Source organism: Pantherophis guttatus, chromosome 1 (assembly GCF_059756535.1).
Source record: "Pantherophis guttatus breed Tessera chromosome 1, ASM5975653v1, whole genome shotgun sequence".
Classification (NCBI taxonomy): Eukaryota; Metazoa; Chordata; class Lepidosauria; order Squamata; family Colubridae; genus Pantherophis; species Pantherophis guttatus.
In genome coordinates, this window is record NC_142063.1 from 265,118,266 (window position 1) to 265,142,478 (window position 24,213).

At 36.6% G+C, this 24,213-nt stretch overlaps 1 protein-coding gene and 1 long non-coding RNA gene across 3 annotated transcripts in view; one reads left to right on the top strand and one right to left on the bottom strand.

The window, feature by feature from the left end:
• The window catches only part of MTHFD1L (methylenetetrahydrofolate dehydrogenase (NADP+ dependent) 1 like), a 122,060-nt gene extending 118,253 nt beyond the window's left edge, over positions 1-3,807 (top strand). For both annotated transcript variants that reach the window (XM_034419016.3, XM_034419015.3), the window contains exon 28: positions 1,529-3,807. The gene's annotated coding sequence lies outside the window, so the exon portion shown is untranslated. The remainder of the gene's footprint in view (positions 1-1,528) is intronic.
• Positions 3,808-7,729: 3,922 nt separating this feature from the next.
• LOC148116843 (uncharacterized) lies at positions 7,730-15,437 on the bottom strand. The gene is made up of 3 exons (XR_015732577.1): positions 15,301-15,437; positions 11,977-12,107; positions 7,730-10,647 (listed from the first exon to the last, which is right to left on the bottom strand). It is a non-coding gene; the product is annotated as an uncharacterized LOC148116843 (long non-coding RNA).
• Between the last annotated feature and the right edge of the window lie 8,776 nt (positions 15,438-24,213).

Genomic DNA, 24,213 nt, shown 5'->3' on the forward strand with positions numbered 1-24,213 from the left:
ATGCATGTGGCAGGCATCATTGTCTTCACCACGTTATGTATCTGCCCTTCAAGAAGGGTGTGTGATAACCTAGGCATAACAAGGCTCAAGATATTCCAACGGATACCTGCAAATGCAGCTTTGGACATTCTTAGCTGCATTCTCAGTGCTTCATGATGAACAAAAACACTAAGTAGGTGAAGCAGAATTAAACTGTCAGGTGCTCTTGTTATGTGGGGTAGTTAGCAATATCAATCCTAACATGACTTCCTCTTTCAGGGAAGGTGCAGAGCAGCCAACAAACACATACACATTGTAAACCAACAAACAAACAAACAGAACAGAACTTTTCTGTCGCAACAATGGGTTGAACATAGAATCATATCATTGGAAAGGACTATGTAAGATCACAGACTGGAGAGTGTCCATCCTTGAATCTAAACTGAACTTTTCCTGACAAGTGACTGTCCAACATCTGCATAATTACATTCAATGGAGGAGAGTCCACTAGCTCTCCAGATGACAGGTTTTACATTCAAACAGGTCTTTCTGCTGAATATGTTTCTAACATTTAATCAGAAATTGCCTGCCTGCAATTTCAACCCATGTTTCCAACTCATTCTTTGGAATGATAGAAAACAAATGTTGACTTTCTTTTGTGTGATATTCTCCCAGGTATTTGAAGAGTATTATGAAATTATTGCAATCATTCTTCATTCCTTCTCTTCACAGAGCTATAGCCATAGACTTACGTTACAAATTGTACAGAAATATATGGTGAAAAATAACTATGTGATAGATTATGTGAAACTTTGTTACATACATACATGTATAAAACACACACACACACATCCATCTCTCTTAACATTTCACAAGTCTCTAAAGATGGCTGTGCCATTAGGCCTGAGTTCCCAGGGGACCAAGAAGATCTTACAAAGGTTTGCTTACTGCAATTAATATAATCCTTTCTTTGTTCATGTGATTTTTCTACTTTTAATGATGACTGTTTTTATATATTTGTTTTTTACTTAAATGCTGTACAGCACCAGAGTGCTTTTTTGGCAGTGGGCAGCCATACAAATTTGATGAATGGAATAAGGAATGAATAATTAAATCAGTATTATCTATATTTCCTGCAACATTCGTAATAAAATGGTTCTATCCATACATTTACAGTTATCCTTTGCATTTGATATTTGTTCAATGTTTGCGACATTATTGCAGAATTGAATGAAATCAGAAAAAAATAATATATTTTTCTTAATCAAACAAAATGTAATATATATGTATCATTATTTTTATTATAAGCCACCCTGAAATTTTAAAAATAAGTGGTATATCAATATGCCAAATAAATATGTAAAAATTAATAGCTGGAACAGTCAAAAGTTTGTTTTGATTAATCGTAACACAATCATATTAACTCATGACACAATTTCATTGCAGGAAAGTTAATTTCTGGCATCTTTTTTAGAAAACCAAAAGATTCAATTATTTATACAATGAAAAAGAAAATCTTTAATGCTTTGTTTTTCCTTCTATTTTTCAGAGTCTTGAGCAGGGAAAATGCAGTTTCTATACTTCTTGAACCAAGAACCAAGAACGAATCTGAAAGACACTTAAAACTTATCTTGGAAGAATATTGTGCTATATTAAAGCAGAATGAATAAGCTCATCTCTAAAATAATTCTATACTGAAAAACCAAAGTCAGAACAAAAAAAAAAAACCTGAACTGTTTCATACAACCTATGCAATGAAATGTTTCACAGAACATGCTGTTGCTTATGCACTAATTGTTTACTGTAGTAGATGTGGGGAATGAAAGAGGGATGTATGCATAGTGATGGAAGGGGAAGTAACCACTCTTAAGATATATTTGAACCAATAGGCAAAATGTTGAAGTTAATGTCAATTAGGAAAGCAAAATTACGAAATGATGCCTTTTGATACATTTCTTCCATTTCATAGCTACAATGCTGCTTTTTTTCATTCAGCCATGGAAATGTCATAAAAATTATGATGGAAATGTGTAGCTTTGGGCATTGCTACGTAAGGAGAACTGAGAGGCGGTCAAGTTAGGGTTTCAAATGAGCACAGTGCTCATAATCTCATGTCTCTCATCAGCACTGCTTTCTGTCAAATCAGTTTGGACTTCGTGCCTTGAGCTATTTTGTTTGACTCTTCTAGATATTCCAAAGGATAACAAGAATTCTTTCATTTTACAGTCAATGGAAGTAAACAACAATTTATTGTGCAGCTTCCAAACTTTAAAGAAATGTGCCATAGGTTCAGTCTGTCTCCTGGTAGAAGTTTTTGCCCTTTTTTGGACAGAACTATCAACTGAGCATTTGAGATCTGAGAATAAAGACACAGAACCACACACTGTTAAGTAAATTTAAGGAACACCAAAATTAAATGAACTGCACTGCTCTAGATGAATTTCTTATTGGAGAAATATTTTTTTCCATGCCATTTGGGGGACTGACAATCAAAATTGTTTAAGCTGCACCCAGTGCTATAGAAGTAGATGCACTATGAAGCCTGGAATGACTGAGGGTCTCTGGGCAAAAACAAGTAATCAGTTCCCCTTCATTGTGTCTGGAATTGACAATACAGATAGTCCTCGATTTACAGCAGTTCATTTAGTTACTGAAAAAAAGTGACATATGACCATTTTTCACATGACCGTTGTAACATCCCCATGGTCACGTGATCAAAATTCAGACATGTGGCCACTGATTCATATATATATATGACGGTTGCAGGCTCCTGCAGTCATGTGATCACCTTTTGGTACCTTCTGACAAGCCAATGGGGAAGCCAGATTCACTTAACAACTGCATTACTAGCTTAACAACTGCAGTGATTCACTTAACTGGGGCAAAAATGGTCATAAATGGAGCAAAATATACTTAACAAATGTCTCACTTAACAACCAAAATGTTAGGCGCAGTAGAGGTAAATTGAGGACTATCTGTATTCTTTCTCTTGTTGTCAACTGCTTTTGCTAGGGATTAGTATCAAAGAAAAGCAGAAGCTGCTGTCTTATGCTTAAAGCAAATGATATTGCTTCTAAGTTCACATATCAGTTACATGCAAATAGAAGACATTTTAAATCAGAGGTGAGAAACCTCTGGCCAATGAGAAAGATGTAGCCAATAAAACATCCACTTTTGACTTACAGAAGGTCTGCCTTATGCCCGAAACCCACCCAAAATTTATTCACTGCCTCCTTTCCAAAAATGGAAAAAAGTATTTGCTCCACTCTTCTATATTGAGGAAAGTCTGCCTTCTTTTCCCCATATGCCTAGGAAATAAACCAAAATTCAATTTGCTTCAGCAGATTCCTGCTGCATCATTATATAAGGATTAGGCATTCAATGTCCTTTGTAAACAAGGCAGAAACAACTGAACATTCATGTTTGCCATGTTGATTCGAGTTTATTTAAACAAACCAGGAATTTACTGCAAAATAAATTAAATTCTGGTTTATTCTTCCTCTTTAAAGAATAGAGAGGAAGAAGTCTAATATTTCATATGGGATCCTTTCTGTTCATGCATATAGTTTAAAATAAATGATTTAGCATTATGTTCGCAGAAAATACTTCAGACTACAATATATTTTAACAGAGACTATTATTCCTCATGGCTGCTGATTATTATGTGAGAATACACCAAATTGCACTAGTTTTACTGTATATAGAAAACAAACTGCATTTCCTCCAGGAAGATACTTTCCTCTTTGGTTCAATCAGATGCTCTACAATCTGGAGTAGGACTTTTAACTCATTAAGTGCCTGAAAATAAATTTCTTTTAATCCTCAAAACTGTGTGACTGGCATTTCTGATTGCTGAAATACATCCATTTTGTCATTAATAACTTCATCTGATTTCAAAAGCATAACTTTTATAGAATAGATCACATGCCTTATTTTCTTCATTTTAAGCAGCACTAATTTTATTAGTGGGGCCCATTGTATAAGAAAAGCCTTATAAAATATGACTTTGTCTAGTGATAATCTATTACAGTGTTTCTCAACCGTGGAAACTTTAAAGAAATGTGGAGTTCAACTCCTAGAATTTCCCAATCCTTGTGCTGCCTGGAGAATTCTGGAAGTTGAAGTCCACATATGACTTCAACTTCCTGACTAGGTGGCTCAGTGGCTAAGACACTGAGCGTGTCAATCAGAAAGGTCAGCAGTTTGAATCCCTAGTAGAGGTCTCTACGCTGTGGGTAAATTACTACAGTTGTGTAGTAGCTTCCAGGTTGAAAAGATTAGCCAGTTGACATCACAGTTGCCTGGGGGATGCCCAATTGGGGGTTCCTTTCATGTCTCCATTAAGCTGCCTACCAAAGTGGTACACATTTATGTACTCGCAGTTGCCCGCTTTCGAACTGCTGGATCCACAGGAGCTGGAACGAGTGACAGGAGCTATGGGTAAAGCTGCCATCTTAAATATACTCGCAAGAGAATGAGCACCACTAAACACAATGGGTATTTCTGAGCATATACCTTCAGTAAATTGTGCCGGTGAGGGCTACTACTACTCACTATTAAGAACCTGTACACATGTTTAAGATTGAACTGCATCTTTAACTTCAGCTGTTATTGCTTACTAAATGACTACAATTAAACCATCCTGCATACTTAAAACATTTAATTTTTAGTAGGAGAATATATGAAAATTAAATCATTATTTTTCATAAAGTAGAGCCACAATGACTGACTCGTTTAAAAGCTACTCTCAGATTCCAGACTTTTATTAAGCTAATTTGTTTTATGATATATACGTCTACCTCACTGGTAAACAATGAAATAAAACGTAATAAATAAAAATAAAATAGTAACATAAATTTCATTACATTCAGTTAAAAAAGTAAAGATTGAACTTTACAGGAATAAAGCTGGTAAATAAGGCTACTGGTTTAGAAGCATATGTCAAGACAAAGGCTATGGGACAGTTGCCTAATTGCACAATGTGAGTTTCCAGTCATTCTGTTTATCTAACAAATCAGCTAAACAGAAATATTTCTGAGACCACGGCCATAATAGCAACTCCCGGTTCTCTAATCCAAACTGTAGCATTTTTATATACACATTCAAATATGAGTGAGTTCATGGACATTTTAAAAAGGAGGCGAGTTTTGTGCGTAAAAGGTCAAATATTTATTCAAAAAGTAAACCTTTTTTTCATTCAAAAGGTTTTAAGGACATTTGGAAGAAATTAACTTGAATAAGCTGTCATACAATAAAGAGCTTGGCAAAAGAAATCGACTTAGCAGCCTGTGAGTTTGAAAAGAAGGAAAGAGAGAAAGGATCACTTTCTGGATGAACAAAATGTTCATCCCTTGCATTGATCTTAGCAAAAAAACCTCCAACCATTATTTTCTATACATTATTTAATTCATAAGCAGAGTAGTTTCTCTGGATTTCCAACATTCCTTACAGCTTCTGTTGTTTCACAGGCTGTTAAAAACTTAAGCCTCCAAACAACAAACAAAGCTCAACCTTTTTGAATCAAAACAAGATTTTGGAAAATCACCTATTCTTGGGAATATCTTCTTGCTTGTCCCTAAAGTTGCTTTTTTCAAGAGGCAACTGGACTTTCTGGTTTTTCTTTGAAGACGTTTCACTTCTCATCCAAGAAGCTTCTTCAGCTCTCTTGAGAAGAAGCAAAACTTCTTCAAAGAAAAACCAGAAAGTCCAATTGCCTCTTGCAAAAAGTACCTTTGGGACAACCATGGCCTGGATGACTGAGAATTTCCATAGACATCTTGCTTGTCTTTTAGCCTTTAAGAATCATATCCCTAAGATACATTTGATTAAAGTTTTTCTCACTAAAAAATCTGGAATCTAAAGTAATCCAATGAAACTAAGTGGTAGGAGATTCAGATCACTTATATAAATAGCTATAGAAGAGAAATGGGAAAAACGGAACATAAAATTACCAATAGCTACTTCTAGTAATGAGTATATTAATGATAATGTACTAATGATAGTAAGTACCTTTTGGAAGGGAGTCTGTTGTAACTTTGAATGGTAGCAAAGCAAGCAAACGGTCATAAGTCGAAGACTATGGAATGATACTTGATGAGAGAAGAAATGCAGGTTGTGAAATCTACCAATCCTTGCCCTTTAATTCCCTATGTCAAAACAGCACCAGTTCCTTACCTCATTCCTGAGGTAAGAGACGCCTTGACCACCAGGTCAGTGCAATTTATATTGATGTGATTTTCTACCTATCAAGGACTGGAAGAAAGCATATTGACAAAGTTAAATATAGTTCTAGGACAGATAGTAACTGCCTCTGAGAGAATGCTATCAGGTGTCTATGTTTCTGAACTGACTATAAGTCCCTGCTCAGCCAAATGCGAAAGAATGCTGGCATCACTGCTTCCCACCTTAGACCCCAGATGGGCTCAATCAAGGACCAACAACCTCAACTATACTGTATACAGAATGCCATTCCATGACCCAGGCAAGTAGTCTCCCACTGTAACACTCAAGATCCTGCAGAAATAAGCTTCCCCTTTCTTGTCCTGCCAATTACAGGACCTGCTTCCTCAGCTTGTAGTCAGGAGGATGTGTTTCCAGGCTTCCAAATCCTTATGTTTCATCGGTTGAATGTAACTGCCATTTTGTAAATTATTAAAAAGGGCAGCATTTCATTTAAGGAAATGGAGTAAAAGCAGATAATAATGTATGCTGCGTTACACTGGGTACTGCTTAAGGTGCTACAACATTTATTGCTACTGTAAAACAGTCCTATTAAAGAAGAAAAGGGAGCTAAGTGGAAAGCTTGTAAACAATACACTCATAAACAATATTTTGTATGCTTTGTATGCATATTTATAGCAAATATAAATATCCCTTCACCCTAATGGCAGATTACTTGGCATGCATGCCTATATGTGTGGTAGCATGAAAATACCTGTCAGATTTAATATTTCTAAAGCTTGGATAACTACAAGACAAACTGCAGAAACCAACTGCGCAATTGCTTCCTACTTGGTTTAAACATAAATGTGTATTGGCCTGAGTATACAAATGGTGGCTGTTGATATATATCTCCTCAAATCAGACACTGGCATTTGTCAGATTTACACTTAGGTCATTCTGTATAGTTGTACAGAAACCTTGAAGCTATGCCAAAATCCTGCAGCTATCACTAGTGCAAAATAAACACCCATGATAAATGGCTTGTTCACAGATAGCTACTACTGAGCATATATCATGCTTAGTAGTGGATTAATATGGAAAAGTCAGATTCTAAGTGTATAGTTATAATTCTATAGGGGTCATCACAAAAATAGTTGCTTTGCTAAAGTATTGTGGTTCCTGTCCTAAATGTTGGCTTAAATCTTGTTTATTACAATTCATGGTGAAAACATTTTATCCTAACGGTACTGTGCGCTTACATTCTCTTGCGAGTTTCATTCCTCATACTCAAATCTATTTTTAATATTGTGCACCACTTTGGAGATGGTTGGAAATGGTTATAAAAAAATTTAAATAAAGAAGTAAAAGAAAAGTAAAAGTAGGCATTTGTATGAGATCTTTAAAGTTTGAAAAAAAATAAAATAATCTATTACTTGACAGCAAATCACACACACCTAGACATTAAGTTTTGGACATTAATTGAAGAGTGTATAGATATGGACGTCAGGGGATTGATGCTGCAGCCCATAAACTATAGGATAAAAGGCTATCCACCCTGCCTTTATCAAAAATCAGCTCTTTCAAGATATTGAAGTTGAAGTAAAATATTTTATTTGATGTAGTTGTTTTTTTTAATCTGAACAAACTACTCTTTCTGAACTATTAAACCTACAGATGGACTGTATCCCTTCAAACTGTAGGTAAGGCATCTTTCCAGGATAAACACATAAAAATATTCTAGTACATAGACAAACATAAATATTAACATTTTAAAAGACATTTGAGAACAGGCTTAGTTCATTATTGGCATCTCACTTGCTGTTATGAGGAAAGGACCTTGGCTCCTCCACATGAGGTAGATCCCTGAGTGGCCCTGGGAGGAGAGTCAACTGGCATACATAGATACGCATGGAAAACTCCTCAAAGTTGTGAACTCATCTTTGTGAGAGGTCCATGTGTGGAGAGGTAGATCTAAAATTCACAAACTTACCCCACCCTCCATAATAATTTGAACATTTTGCTAACAAGAAATCCAGGCTAAGCTGCCTTTCCCAACATGCTAGCAATTTATGTACAAGATTCAATTATTTAAAATTGAAATTAAAAGTCTGTTCCTACTTATGGTCTGCACAGTACAGACTGGATGTTGTTATACTCTCTGTGAGAAACTAGGCTTTGAAATGCTGGACTATTAGATAAACCACCTTCATTCTTCTGAAGATGTTTATGACATAGGGCCTGCAACTGAATATTCTTATCCTCTTTCACTGTTTGTTGCAAAAGGGAAGCAAAATGATACTCACAATGGTTTTGATCAATATTGGTGAATTTCTATCATTTTATAAAATGTAAGGAGGTCAACTCCATAATAATGACGACCATCCAAATAATTCCAGAATTTAAGGCTCTCACCCTAATTTTTTATGATATATATGTAATCCATAGAGATTGATACTGTGACTTAATACGTGGACAACTAAAAGAATTAGCAGCCTCACTGTGGCTACATTCATACAACTTGGTAGCCCATTATTTGCTTAGCAATAATTTTGTGAACCCAGTTTACATATTGAATGAAGAATAGAATTAATTACAAGTGAACCTTTTTAAGATGCTATCAACCATAGGAGCAGGAATCGCATCCTTCAAAGCCTATAATCACTTTTACTTTTGCCATCCTTGAGTTCAGGAATGAGAAAATATTTTGTTATCAAGCCTCTACATAGGTAATACTATTAACTAAGACTCAGGATAAACTGTATTATGTTGCAGCCTTGACAAGATTGTTTTCTCTTAAAAGCATACAAAACAAAGCAGCCATTATACTTTATTATTAAAGCAACAACTTCAGTTAGGTTTTAATGGAGAGACATTTGGTTCACAAACAGAAGATTTATGTTATAGTAATATAGAATAGAATAGGATAGGATAGGATAGGATAGGATAGGATAGGATAGGATAGGATAGGATAGGATAGAATAGAATAGAATAGAATAGAATAGAATAGAATAGAATAGAATAGAATAGAATAGAATAGAATTCTTTATTGGCCAAGTGTGATTGGACACATAAGAAATTTGTCTTGGTGCATATGCTCTCAGTGTACATAAGGAGAATAAAATACATTCATCAAGAATAAAAAGATACAACACTTAGTGATAGTCAAGGTTACTAGAAAGCTATCAAATCGTACAAATCTAGGTCAAAATAGAAGAAAAAAATTTAGCAGAATAGTGTGTACATATTAGATATCTTTATGTACAAAACCCAGAATTATTTGGAGTTGGGTATTTTAAAATTTATGTAAATAAATATTTTTTAAATGCACAACACATACATTTTTAAGGTTAGATAGTAGGAAAGCAACCAACAATGACTCGTGTTGTTCTATTTATTAATAAAGCTGTCATTTTAATGTTAATTAAATTTTATTGACATGGCATTTGCTCCATTTTACAACCTTTTCTTGCCAGTTAAGTGAATCGCTGCAGTTGTTAAATTAGTAACACTGTTAAGTTAATTTGGTTTCCCCATTGACTTTGCTTGTCAGAAGGTCACAAAAGGGAATCATATCACCCCAGGACACTACAACTGTCATAAATATGAGTCAGTTGCCAAGCATCTAAATTTTGATCATGTGACCATGACCTTTTCTTGGCAATTTTTCAGGAGTAGTTTGCCCTTGCCTGCTTTCTAAGGCTGAGAAAGAGTGAATGACCCAAGATCACTCAGCTGGCTTAGTGCCTATAATGGGACTAGGTCAATTTCCTTATTTCTAGCCTAATGACAGAACTGTTATGCCAAGCTGGCTTTACACAAAGTATTTCAGTTATATATGATTTGTGTTATTTCAGCAGGATTTAGCAGCAGCTCAAATTTTAGGCCAACGTTAATTGCAAGAATTGATTAGGCAGAAAGAGAAGATGGGGGCTGGGAAATTGCAATTACATGATGAATTCACAAAACAAGGGAGAAAATGTATGATGGTTCTTTCTAATGGAGCCTTTGTTAAACCTTTCTTAAATTTAAATAATGCTATTAATCCTTGTAATGTTACAAATCACAAACCAGGAACTCAGACTTCATATATGGTATCAGATTACTGCACTGGACTACAAAAACTCTTGGTCTAATATCGGTATTTAAACTCAAATCTGGTGATATATATCTATATCTATATCATCTATATCTCTATATCTATCTATCTATCTATCTATCTATCTATCTATCTATCTATCATCTATCTATCTATGTAAAAAAATATTAAAGGTTAAACGATAAGTATAAAATTGTCCTTCTTCAGCCTTTGAATACACTCCTCTGAAAGAACTATTGTCCATACTCTTGATAATAAGTTTATATATGTTTTCTGAAGTTTTCGCGGGTGTTTGTATGTAGGTCTTTGGTTATTCGGGTTTTCTCCCGCATAAAATTCGAAGTGTCTTGGCGACGTTTCAACGAAGTCTCATTAGTCATCTTCAGGCTGGTGTTTTCAGCTTCGTGCTTCTAGGAGCAAAGTTTATATAGTATAAGTTTATATATAAGTTTTTATAGTATATATTGATATTTGTAGAAAACCCCAGGGAAATTTTCCAATGGAATTTTTCCACTCTTTCCACTGCAAGGAACAATCTGATTCCATTTTTATGTTATAAGTACATTGTTTATAAAATAGCAGCTTTATAATATTTAACAGATTGCTAAGCATTTTGGATTAATAATCTAATATTTCTTTCTAGAATTCACCAGAGGACAGCTCCGTATTTAATATTTATTGTTTCTGGTTTAAAAAAAACCCTCATCAGATCTTGAGATTTGGTTTCCTTCAGTTCAATAAATCATTTATTCTGAATATCTTCTATCCTTCCAACGTTAAATGGTATTTGTTTCTATTAAAAAATTAGATATTGGTGGTTTTTTTTTAGTATTGGAAACAGTTGAAGCAGATCATCCATTTTCTAAAACCAAAATTATAATGCAGCATCATAAGAAGGCCCAGCAATGTTACCATAATAACTATTTTTAATTTTCATAAATGGAACTGTTTAATTTAGAACAGCAGTACCTAAAGTTTATATATAAATCTGGGAATGTTAGTACTGTTTCTAAATATGTGAATAAACCTGCTAGGAACACTATAGCATACAGTTCCAAATTCAGAATTGTAAGCCCTCCTTTATTAATCCAAAAACAATACCATTCAAAACCAATAAATTTAAGGCATTTTCCTTCTTTATAAATGTATTTATAATAATCTGCCAAATTGTAATTTATTCATATTGGAGAAAATTGGAATCATGTGAGGGGGAAATTAAAACTGGGTAAAGCTGTCATCTTTACTGCATCAAATTCACCAAACCCTGAAGAGTCTGCTCTTCCTATTTTTTTCCCAAAGAACCCTATTTACTAGATATGATTGTTGCCAATTAATTGTTTGAGAACTTTAGAGACCACTCTACCCAATAATTTAAATCAGAAACAATACTATAGCAAATTAATGACTCTCTGAATATGGAATGGCACAAAGTCAGAAAAGTCAGACGTATACGAAGAGTGAAAACCAGTGGTGGGTTGCTCCCGGTAGTAAGGGCGGCAGAGGCTCCACCCACCTGCCCAGACATCATCACTGATGATCTGTGCATGCACAGAAGCTTCTGAGCATGTGCAGAAGCGCATGCGCTCCTGTTGCGAACCGGTAGTAAAGATAAGTAGAACTCACTCGTGATGAAAACCCTTCTAATATTTTTATTAATACTGGCATTTTTTTTCACCAAAGTGGAGAAAAACAATAACCTAATAAGTTATAACTGTACAACTAACATTAATAAACCTTACTGTGCTTTTATGTCTGTGTGATTCCTAATTGGTTCAGGAACACCAAATCCTGGAGGTGAGCAGCCATTTTTAAAATGTTTTTTAGCATCCTCGAAACACTTCATGAAGGGGTCAAGGGAGTGTGTGGAGTTCTGATAAGAAGAAGGAAAGAAAATGTTGCTCTTGTTTGCTTCCTTGCTTGGGGTTAATGATACCTTTGAAAAGTGCCTTAAAATAGAGCACAAGATATTAAATGTAATAAGTGAAAACATGATACCCCACCCGTTTGCTACTGGAAAATTGGTTAATTTCTTAAGCATGGTGTTTAGAATGATATGTAATGACTAGCCTAATCTGATTTCCTGTTTACTGAGAGCTCTAAGTGCTAATACTCTGTTGGAGAGTTCTCACATTCTGTCTCTGATCGGTCTTCAAGTCTCATCCAACAAGAAGAGCAACAGAGTGCAGCTTCCTTGAGCCGATTCATTTAATTTATATGCTTGATATGTAATCCACTGCTCAATTAATGACTAACTGATTAACGTTTTCAGCAATAATATTAACTATTCTTTTTTTTTTCACTTTGCTAGTAACTAAGAGAAGGTCATAACTTTTCCCATGGAAAGTTGGATTATTAATGAATGCAATCCATATGCTCATATATAGAAACCAGAATCAGATGTTTCTGTGGCAATACTTTATAGATTGCAACAATCTGCTTTGTATGGCTGCAGTCTCTCTCTCTTTCCCTCTTCTCTCTTGATGACCCAAGGGAGATAAGCAATTATTCTAATTGCTTAAATAATAATTATATTCCTTCCTCCTTCGTATGATATTCAACTCAATGTTATGGATACCTTAGTGGAAATAGGAAACGTTTATCTGAGATCACTGGATCGTGCCCAGCAGAGTTCAAGCTGGAATGGTATTATTGTATCATAACTTCTTTTTTTCACACTAAACATGCAAGGAATGAGTATCACATTTTATCTTTATAAAAATATCACTATGTATTTCTTATAGAACATCAACAGAGACTTCAGGAGATTGTCATTGGCAAAAGTTTCTCCCAACAGAAATGCAAAGAATGTAAATGCGCAACTGTTATTAACAACCGAGTGTGAGAAACATGAGGCAGGAAGACTGTTACACAAACAAAAATGCAGGCAAAAGTGCACTGGATTTGAACTGAGATATTAATTCATACCACTCAATGACTATATCAGCTGTTTGTAATGACTCTTATACCTCTTACAATAAAGGTTTAATCCCAGGCTATATTATTCGGGTTTCTGAGAAACATGCTAAATTTGTGCCAGCCTTTTTTTATTTATTCCATATTTCATTTTTCACATTTCTGGACCACCCGTCTCCCTCATAGAGGGATTCCAACGTTGAGGAGTGTGACAGTGAGCAACTTTGAAACAGTTAGCAACATAAGCTAAATGTATGGAGGTATGTATATATGTATGTGTGAGGCAAGGAATGGGAGAAAGGGAGAAACAGAAAGAATTTAGTGTAGCAATTAAGAGCAGTCAACCAGAAACCAGGAGACCAGGAAGTCTTCTCCTAATTCAGGTTCAAAGCCAACTGGTAACTTTGGGCTAATCACTATCTCTCAGCCCTAAGAAGACAAACTACTTTTTAAAAATGTATCTGTCACTTCTAAAAACAAATATTTATCCTCTATAAAATGGGAGAGACAGTTTCATCTAGAAAGCCAGTTTGGTCTAATAGTTAAGGCACCAGGCTAGAAAGTGGGATACCATGAGTTCGTCCCACCTTGGTCATGAAAGCCAGTAGGGTGACTTTGGGTGAGTCACTCTCTCAGCCCTGTGGAGTCACTCTCTCATTTTCTGTGGAGAAAATCAGAGGAGGAAGGTGTGTCAGATATGCTCTCCACCTTGAGTTATTTGTAAAATAATAATGGTGGAATACAAATAAATAAATGGGGTTAAATACATCTTCTAGGGTTCCAAAAAGCTTTGAAAACATGGTTTTGGTCCCAGGCCCGGGGTTGATGTTTATTGTTTGTCTAAAGCTACTGATTTGTTTTGTTGATCTTGTTTATTAGATCATTTTAGTCTGGGCTGCCCATCTGATGGATCAGCCCACTCTTACATGCATTACAATAAAACCAGACGAGATGCTGATCCCATTTTTACATCACAGCAGATACCCCTGATTTTTTCAGTCATCAGGTTTAATGATTTCATGCTCATCATGTAGGGCAGAGTTTTTCAAAGCTTGACAAATTTAAGATGTGTGAACTTTTAACTCCCAGAATTCCCAAGCCAGAATGCTGGCTGAGGAATTCTGGGAGTTGAAATTCACACACCTTAAACTTGCCAAGTTTTGAAAAACACTAATGTAGGACATGACACACACAAAATATCTTTTTGGTTTTAAACAAAAGTCTTTTGTGTTTTTGTAAGAGAATGTCATAAGAGAATACAAAAAGGAAGGAGTGTCTAGGCTGAAAAGGCTAAGGAAGAAATGAACAGAAATACAAAGGAGACACTTCAGGGTTAATAAGTAATTCATTACACCTCTGATCATCTCAGAAGCTTTTGCTGCCTTTTAATCTTATCTTTGTCTTTTGAGCAGGCTGGTTGTGTTCTTTCTCTTGTCCATTTAACTAAAGGAACAAGAACAAGGAGGGATGGATAGAGGGAATGAGGTCAGCCAATTAGACATCAGGCTACAAAATACTCTGAACTTGAAATGGAGCTTATATATTGAATAAAAGACAAAGAACTGCAGCCTGACAAGACTGAATACATGAAATAAGGAAAAACATAAAATACCATTTTCTTGCTGTTCCTAATAGAAATACTGTTACCTGACTTGTACCCTACTGTAAAGCACGAGTTTGCTGCACCATGGTTTATTGAATAAACCAAAGTGACAAAGTTCATATAATATACTAAGCCAAAGAAAACTGGGTCATGTCTTAGTGAATGATGCGAGGCAGGTTCATTTAAAGGATAGTTTCTCCAAAAATTAACAAAATGCGTATGTGTAATAAGCTTTTATGTCTTAGACCACAATTCTAAACTGCCAGCTCTCATTTGAACCATTCCAATTGTCCATAAGAATGAGCTGTCTTCCCTCCTTTATCTGCAACTTTGAAAACAGATTGAAGGAACATGTTTAATTTGGAAAAGACAAGACTAGGTGAGAAATTAAAGCAAATTTCCGAAAGGATCCCACACAAAGAAAGTCAAGAATTATTCGATATTTTTTCCACAATGCAGGATTCATGCTAAGGGAAAGTCAGATTTCATATCAGTGCTAGGAGAAACATCCTAATCCTGAGAAGTTTTTGACATTTGAATGAATTACCTGTGGAGATAATGAACTCCCATTCACTGGGGTTGTTTTAGCTTCATTGAGATTAATACTGGAACTAGAAGGCTTGTAGGCAGAGATCCAAGGACACAGTTGTTGATAAAGTAGGTTTATCACAGAGAAGGGATCCTTTTGAACTGCAAGTCCAATGCAGCAAGACAGTATCAAATCATAAAGAATAAATGTATCTACTAACTTTACTAAAATATGTCCTAACATTCAAATAAGTTATTCAGGTCACCCAACCTTCTGAAACAGATTATTTTCTAACTCAGATTGGACTATTTCTTCTGTCAGTTTGGTTGTCATCTGTATGCATTCTGTCTTGCAGCATAACAAAAAGTGGCATCATTTTAAAATAAATTTGAAGCTGCTTGAAATAATTACATATACAGTATTAATCAGATTTGGAAACAAAGTGTAATATTTTCAGATGCATACAGAATGCAGAATGTGATCAGAATGTAATATAATGTCATGGAGATAGCAATGGAAGCATTAGTAGAAAACCGACAACCCTCTGTACAAACTGGCCCAATCTTGTGTGTGTGTGTGTGTGTGTGTGTGTGTGTGTGTGTGTGTGAGGGTGTTAATGCTTAGCCACTCAGAATGGCGGACAGCAGCTTATGATCAACTGTTTCTGTAGCTTCATTCAAGGACAGATATATAAGTTGTACAAAAGAAATATTACTGTACTTTCCTTCTAACATCCTGGGAGTAAGATATTAAACCTCATTAAAGCTTTTTTGTGAGGAACAGAGAATATTGCAGAAGTATTTAGGTGCAGAAAAGGCTCAGATAAAGAGACTCAGAATATGCCACTACTGTAATGGTTTAAGAACTTAGGTCTGTTTCTCTGCTGATCCAAATCAAAGACACTTTATCTGATCTCTGTAAGGCCTTTTTTAGGGCTAAGGATTATGAAGGACTGGCGTAATTTATTAAATTATTAATTAGTTCATTAATTAAAAGAGTATCGCTCAATTAAAGACTATTCATCAATTAAAAAGGATTGGAACTAGGCAAATCCTCCCCCCACCCCCCCAATGAAGCAAAACTATCAATAAGGATGATATGAACCAAGGACCCATCTCAGAAAATGGCTTTTGTCCAGTATTTAAAGGGGATTTTATTGGTTTTTATATTTGAATACTGAATTTTATGTGTTTTTTCTATTGTTGTGAGCCACCCTGAGTCCTTTGGGAGAGAGAGCGGCATACAAGTTTAATAAAATAAATAAATAAATAAATTTCAGATGGCAAATGTTCATATGGGCTTTCATTAAGATAAAGCCAAGATCAGTGGACACACAACAGGAAATGAAGAACAGCTTTCTTGACAAAATTAGATTGGACTGAAGTTGCTTTGGAATCTAGGTATATGGTAATTGTATATTATGAATAATTCTTTGGTCACTTAAACTAAGTTAGTGGTTAAAAGATAATTCTAAAGCTATATGCCTTAACTTTAAGAAACTGTCTAGAAAGTCTGCTCGAGAAGACATCTACTAAATTGATTATGATGATTCTATATTAAATGTTCCCTAGTCAGGCACCATTTTGACATACAGGGACTTCAAACCACAGAATTACTAGCTAGGGAGATCATTCCAATTTGCAATGTTGGGACCTGTAGCCTCAACACAAATGGAAAAGATATTTTAAGCCTAAAATTTAGTATCTAATTTCAACTAGAAACTAACATTAACTTCATTAAGGTATGCAACTGGATGGCACTGGAATGTTTTTCCACAATTAGTGTCCTTTCTTTTCAGTCTCCCCTGCAATGATAATTACGTTTTGTAGCACTGAGAGAAGAGTAATGAGATAAGAAGGTTGCCAAGGAAATGGAGGATAACCCTGTCTTTCACCCTGCCAGAAGGAAAATAATTTGCATCCCAACACATCCCTTCAGACCATATATATTTTACACTGTTGCTAATTTTATCCTGGCTTGCATTCCTAGGATTATGCATCCAGGAACCTGAAGGAGCTCTTAACTCAGCAGAAAGTTCCCATCAGAATTTGCCTTGACTGCTTTGTGAAAGAATAAATGATTTGCTCTGTAGGAGTGACTGGCATGTTATATTTTCCACTCAGCTTGACCTCTACTTTTCTGATGTGAGGTGATACAGTATAACTGAAAGCAGTAATTGCAGGCATAGGCTGGGATAATTTCATCAACTGAAACAGATCTGAACTGTTGCTTGAGAGGCTGAAAGGGTCTTCAGAGGGCCCTCCTCAAACATATTTGTTTATCTTATTCATGGGCACTGCTGAGTCAGCCTCTTTTCTAAGCTGCATGATGTTTAAATTGAACCAGGAATGAACTTAGGCCTGCTGTGCCTGGAAGAAATTAAAGAGCTTATGAAGAATATCAGTTGTGGTTAATCAGGAATTTGATGATATTCCCTTGTTGAAATGTGTGTAGATACTGAGACAGCCCCTTACAGAGTAATCATGCTTTTATCTCTTTTCATTGTTCTTTTTCTTCAAAGTTTGATTCCCCCTCCCCACCAGATCACAAAGGGGGCCTGCTGAAATTCCAGTAAAGTAATAACCTTTTAGATGAAAAGCCTGTGCTAACATTAATTCCGAAAATATTCATCATCCAGTCTTGGATGAACCTCCTATGTCTTTTAAAGATATTTTCACAAAACAATCTGCTCAACCACTGAGACACAAAGAAACAGGATTTGTGATGGTGGCCATCTTCTGTGCATGGGAGAGTTCTGTTTCTTTGTATTACCTAGTATTTTGAGCTGCAGTTTGCCTTGCAGGAGATCCATATTAATATTATCTTCAAAATGACTGGAGATCAATAGTTTCTTAAGGCTCAAAAAGAACGTGTGAGCCAACTTTTGTACCTCAACCATAGAGCAAACTAAGCGAGATTATCAAGTGAAATCAGGAAGAATGCCTTTCCCCTGTGTTAGCATAGACATCCCATTGGAGTCAAGCATCACATCAGATCTGGCAATATGAGGACTTTAGAAGGACTTCAAAGGCCAAATGGATGAGAGCAGTGGTTTGGACCGGTTCGAATGAACCGGTAGTGGTGACCTGTGGGTGGCCCCGCTCTGCCCTCCCACCCTAGTGCTATACTGTCCTATTTAGCCATGTTTTCTAAGACGCTCACATTTTCGGTACACGGCGAACCAGTCAGTGGTGGGTTTCAATTTTTTTTACTACCGGTTCTGTGGGTGTGGCTTGGTGGGTGTAGTTTGGTGGGCGTGGCAGGGGAAAGATACTATAAAATCACCATTCCCTCCCCACTCTAGGGGAAGGTTACTGCAAAATCCTTATTTCTTCCTGATCAGCTGGGACTTGGGAGACAGAGAATAGATGAGGGCAGGGCCAGTCAGAATTTTTACTACTGGTTCTCTGAACTACTCAAAATTTTCGCTACCGGTTCTCCAGAACTGGTCAGAACCTGCTGAAACCCACCTCTGGAACCAGTGGTAAAGTTATGTGAAACCCACCTATGGATGAGAGCCCTGAAAATGTTAATTCTATCGTATGAGCTTCTTTGAAGCACATTGCCTCAGAGCGGTAGGTACATTTCAAAGAGGATAATGTTTATCAGCCCCAAAATAGGTTTGATCCATTTCGTAAATTTGGAAGAGTTGAAGTTGACTGTTATATATTCAGATTCCTATTGCTAATTTTCTTGGACCAGAGCTGAGATTCTGTATTTTTCAAGATTTAAACATGAAACCATGAGTAAGAATCCAGCTAAAATAAAGCAATTTATTACAAATCAAAACTGAGAATGCTGGACATTGGATAGATTGTGCCAAATCTGTGAATTTGCAAAAGTTACCACTGAACAGATTTGATATTATTCTCTCCCATGCCTTTACGAATAAATTGCCTTAAAATAATTTATTGTGTCTGTATGTGCAATTTGCCCACTTTTATAAACACTGCACAGTCCTTAGTGTCTTTGTTGAACAGTAAGTATGCATGACTCTTAATTTTTTCCAGTATTATTTGCTACTATAATAATTGTGAGTAAAAACACAATGGGTGAATGGGGAGGGGGGATTTGCTAGAAGCCCAGCTGACTGAAACTGGTTACATGGGTCTTCCAGATGAATTTCAAGCACTTTTTCACATCTCCAGATTTCTGAAATGGGTTTTTTCTTTTAATTTGATTTATATGCCGCCCTTCTATGGAGACTCAGGGTGGCTTACAATGCGTTAAGCAATAGCCTTCATACTTTTGTATATTTATACAAAATCAGCTTATTGCCCCCACAAACTGGGTCCTCAATTTACCTACCTTAGAAAGGATGGAAGGCTGAGTCAACCTTGAGCCTGGTGAGATTCGAACTTACAGTAATTGCAGACAGCTGGTGTTAATCACAATGCTATCAGTCTGCTGAGCCACCAGGCCCTATAAAAGCTTCTCTTCTTCAAGGGTGGGGAAACCCTTTTTTATTATTTAGTTCAGTGTTTGGCAAGCTTTTTTTCAGGATGTCCTAATTTTCCAAATTATTATATGAGAATTAAGGGCAACTTACTTTTCATTGTCTGCTATTTTGTGCCAGCTACAGGTACAGTTATATCTGTAACTGCCCTTTTAATGCTCAGTATTTCAGCCAGGAAAAGATTTATGCTCGACTCTCCCTTTGCAGATAGATTTTTTTGAAATTAGGAGATGCATGATGAATGTGTCCATCCTATAGTTAGACAGTAGATTTAAACAAGTTAGAAAATGATTACAGGCACAATGTAGTAAGTGATCACAAGAGGATTCTGTTTAGGAAAAGCACATAAGAAGCTTATTTCTTATGTTTAAACCATATATAAACATTCTGCAGGGTAATTTATGAGGCATAAATAGGAGCAGCAACAAATATTCATAAAATAATGTATTAGACATATCCAAACTAAATCTTTGAGCCTTGCTGAATTCAAAGTTTGTCAAATTTGTCTACAGTTTAAAGTAACTCTTGAGGCTGGTCATCTGAATCATAGATCTTTGCATAGAGCTGTGATGGCAAACTGGTGGCACGCGGAGCCATATCTAAGGCACGCAAGCCATTGCCCTAGCTCAGCTTCAGCGCACATATGTGCACCGGCCACCCCTCCCCTCTCAGGAGTCTCTACACAGCCCGTTTTGGATGCCAGGAGCATGTTTTCAGCCTCCAGAGGGGTGGGGGAGGCTGTTTTCGCTTTCCTCAGGCTCCAGGAAAACCTCTGGAGCCTAGAGAGGGCGAAAAACGGACCTATCGGGGCCACTGGGAGTCGGGAAACAGGCCATTTCTGGCCTCTGGAGACTTCAGGGAGGCCTGCTAGGCCCAAAATGGGGTGGGGGGGTCATGCGCAGGGGAGCGCAGGGGGGGTCACACGGACATGTGCGGGGGCAGAGAATGGGAGGCATTGAATTATGTGTGTGGGCACACCATGTGCAACCCCCCCACAGTCTCCCCACTTTTGGCACACGATGGCAAAAAGTTAGTCATCACTGTCATAGAGTATAAGATTATCATCAGGGCATGAACAGAGGAAATTATATGTATTTGTTACCACTAGAATGCCAACTCATTCTCTTCAGTGGTTCACTATGGTGAATGATTGGTTAATTCAAAGGTCCCCAACTCTCAGGCTGCAGCCCACTACTGGGCCGCAGCCTATTTCAAATTGGGCCATGCGAGTGTTGGGCAAGTGGAGCTTAATGCGCAAGTACCAGTGCCCTCTGCTCAAGCACACTCCACTTGCACGAGTGGAGCTTTGTGCACAAGGATTGCCACGAGTGTGAACACTATTCACTCACGCCAAAGGAGCTGTGCATGCGTGCATGTGCCTGCCACTCACACACATACACACACATACCAGGTCTCCAAGGTGGAAAGGGTGGGGACCATTGCTTTAAGATAGCATCACCTTACGAGTATTCTAATGACTTCATGGATACATGGCAATAATATGGAAGTAGTTTACCATTCCCATCTGCTGGGAAATGTCTGATTTCCCAGCCTAGCTGACAGTCCTGGCATTCCTTAAATGTTTCCCATTCAAGCACTGAACAGGCTGACTCTCCTTAACTTCCTAAGGTGGGTAGCCAGTCTGGAACTCATTAAGATCAATATGCATGGTTACTCACAGGTTGGTAAAATCTCACTGGTTTCAGATGGGAACCTGATCTGGACATGTTCTCCCACCCACCCACCCTTCCTTTAAATCATATGCAATGACAGTGAACAAAAAGGAAAAGATCAAAAGAAATAAAAATATAAAAATCTCTACTCTGTATTAAACAAAATTAACTTTCATATATAAATAGAATGTTATATAATTACAAAATGAGGAGTTACAATTAAAGTGTATTCGTTAAGAAGAAAAAATAAAAATTGATCAGTTCACATTTCTATATAGATCTCCATGTAGGACTTCTAATGGCAAAACGTAGAAACACTCCAAGGGACCTTTATCATGGTATAATTGTCTTTTGGGATGATGTTGATTGTTTTTATGCAGTAAAGCAAAAAATGCTTTTATTCTGTTAACATTCTACCCAATGTTAACATTTAAGTCTCATTTGTAAAGCAATACATAGTATCTGCTTTTTAAGATTTTTGTTCCTTTCAGACAACACTTAGAAAATACAGTTATCTGACCTACTAATTCACTTCAATTTATGCCACATTCCACTCCATTAAAGGTTGGGATTAAATTCTTGCTCAGCCCAAATTGATTATATACCAGAAATTAACCCAAATGTATATGTGGAAGTTAAGACGGAGCAATGCTAGTCCATGTACAGTATTAAATGCTCTTACTTCCTAGGAGGAGAAATACCACCCAATTGTAAACAAATGCAATGCTAATCAAAGTTTTCACACACAGGTGGGAATGCTATCCCTGGTATTGACTAGAAAATAAACACCAGTTTGCATACAGAAGAAATAGATCTACAGAGGATGCTATAGCCATCACTCTTCACACGGCTCTGATTCATTTGGAACAGTGGGGGGGCTATGTGAGGATGCTGTTTGTAGATTTTAGCTCTGCATTTTACACAATAATTCCACATAGACTAATGTCTAAACTTATGGATCTTGGGCTTTCTTATTCAATCTGCCTTTGAAATAAGGATTTCCTGTCTGGCCGCTCTCAGAGGGTCAGATTAGGTAATCATATCTCTTCAGCCCTTATTCTTAACATTGGTACACCACAGGGTTGCGTGTTGAGTCCCTTACTCTATACTCTTTATGTGCATGACTGCATTTCCACTTACGCTAGTAATACTATTACTAAATTTGCAGATGATACAACAGTTGTAGGACTGATCTCCTGGGAAGGGGGTGGGGGTGGGAATGAGTCTGCCTATTGAGATGAGGTGGAACGGTTGCTTTCGTGGTGTGGAGAGAATAACTTGGTCCTTAACACAAATAAGGCCAAGGAGCTTATAGTGGACTATAGAAGGAATAGATCAGACATCCAGCTTTGCTTATCTATGGAGACCGAGTGGAGCAAGTAGCCAGTTTTAAGTTTCTGGGTGTTATCATAAGAGAGTACCTGACCTGGGGCACTCACATTGCAGCATTAGTCAAAAGGGCCCAGCAGAGATTATACCACCTGAGACTTCTCAGGAAACAACAACTGAATGAAAAACTGCTGGTGTCCTTCTACTGCTGCACCATAAGAGAGTATTTTAACTTACTGCACCTGTGTATGGTTTGCCAATTGCACTGTGGCAGATAGGACAGCACTCCAGAGGGTCGATATCATTGCCTAGAGGATCATTGGTTGCCCTCTCCCCTCTTTGGAAGAACTTTATAGCTCCCGCTGCTTTAAGAAAGTTCAAAACATTCTTAAAAATCCATCTCATCCTGGGCACCCTTTTTTGGAACTATTACCATCTGGCAGACGGTATAGGATAATAAAAACAAGAACAAATAGGCTGAAAACCAGCTTCTATTCCAGGGCAATAACCATATTGAATTCTACGACATAGTGCAATATCGGGTTTTCAATTTCAATTATATAGAATGTAAAGGATGTATGTTTATGTTTTTATTTTTATAGTTATAATGTACACTGAAGATAGCATTTAATTTCGTTGTACCATGTTCAATGACAATAAACTAAACTAAACTAAACTAAAACAAAAGGCTGTGCCCATGTCCACTTTGCATCTGTAATACTGTATGTATTATGACCTTTTCCTCTTTTCTCTCCATATTTTTCTCTGTCATATGAACTTAATTTGCAGGGAGAGCTCTTTGTTTTTAATATATTACTTATTGTTTGCTTTCTTAGCATAAGCCTCAGAGACATGCGTATCCTCTTAAAATCATCTCCATCGATAAACCGGCTGGTAACAATCCAACTTCTACATACTATCTTCTACAACTCTATTCTGCAAACCAAAAGAAAGAAATGTTTGTGGAATTAGAAAAGTTGTTTCCTTCCTTCTAAATCCTGACCGTATTCACACAGAACTCCCTGAAAACGGATATTTTCTTTTCTTTTATCATTCCTTTTTTTTCCCCTAACAGATGACAAGGCCACAGCAAAAACAAAGGATCCATGTGTTCAGATAGAGGCAAACAAAATGTCACCTTTTATCCTTGAAATATTTTCCTTGCAATAATTTATCATGCTGGGGTTTTTCATTTGATTTGTGGCTAAACTCATGCAAGCAACACATTGCCAGAAAATTCTTTTGTGCAAGCTCCATTAGAAGGAATGAAATATGCACCAAGCTTAAATTCAGTATAAAATTTAAGGCAGGTTTTGTCTTTCGGGCAAATTCCAAATTCTCAGTTGTCATTCAACCAAAACAGTCCATGAGCTGGATCATTATGTTTCCACTTGTAGTTACAATAGCTGGGCCACACTTTATCATTTTATTGTTAAATGCTTTTTTAAATACTTTCTATATATTAATAAATAC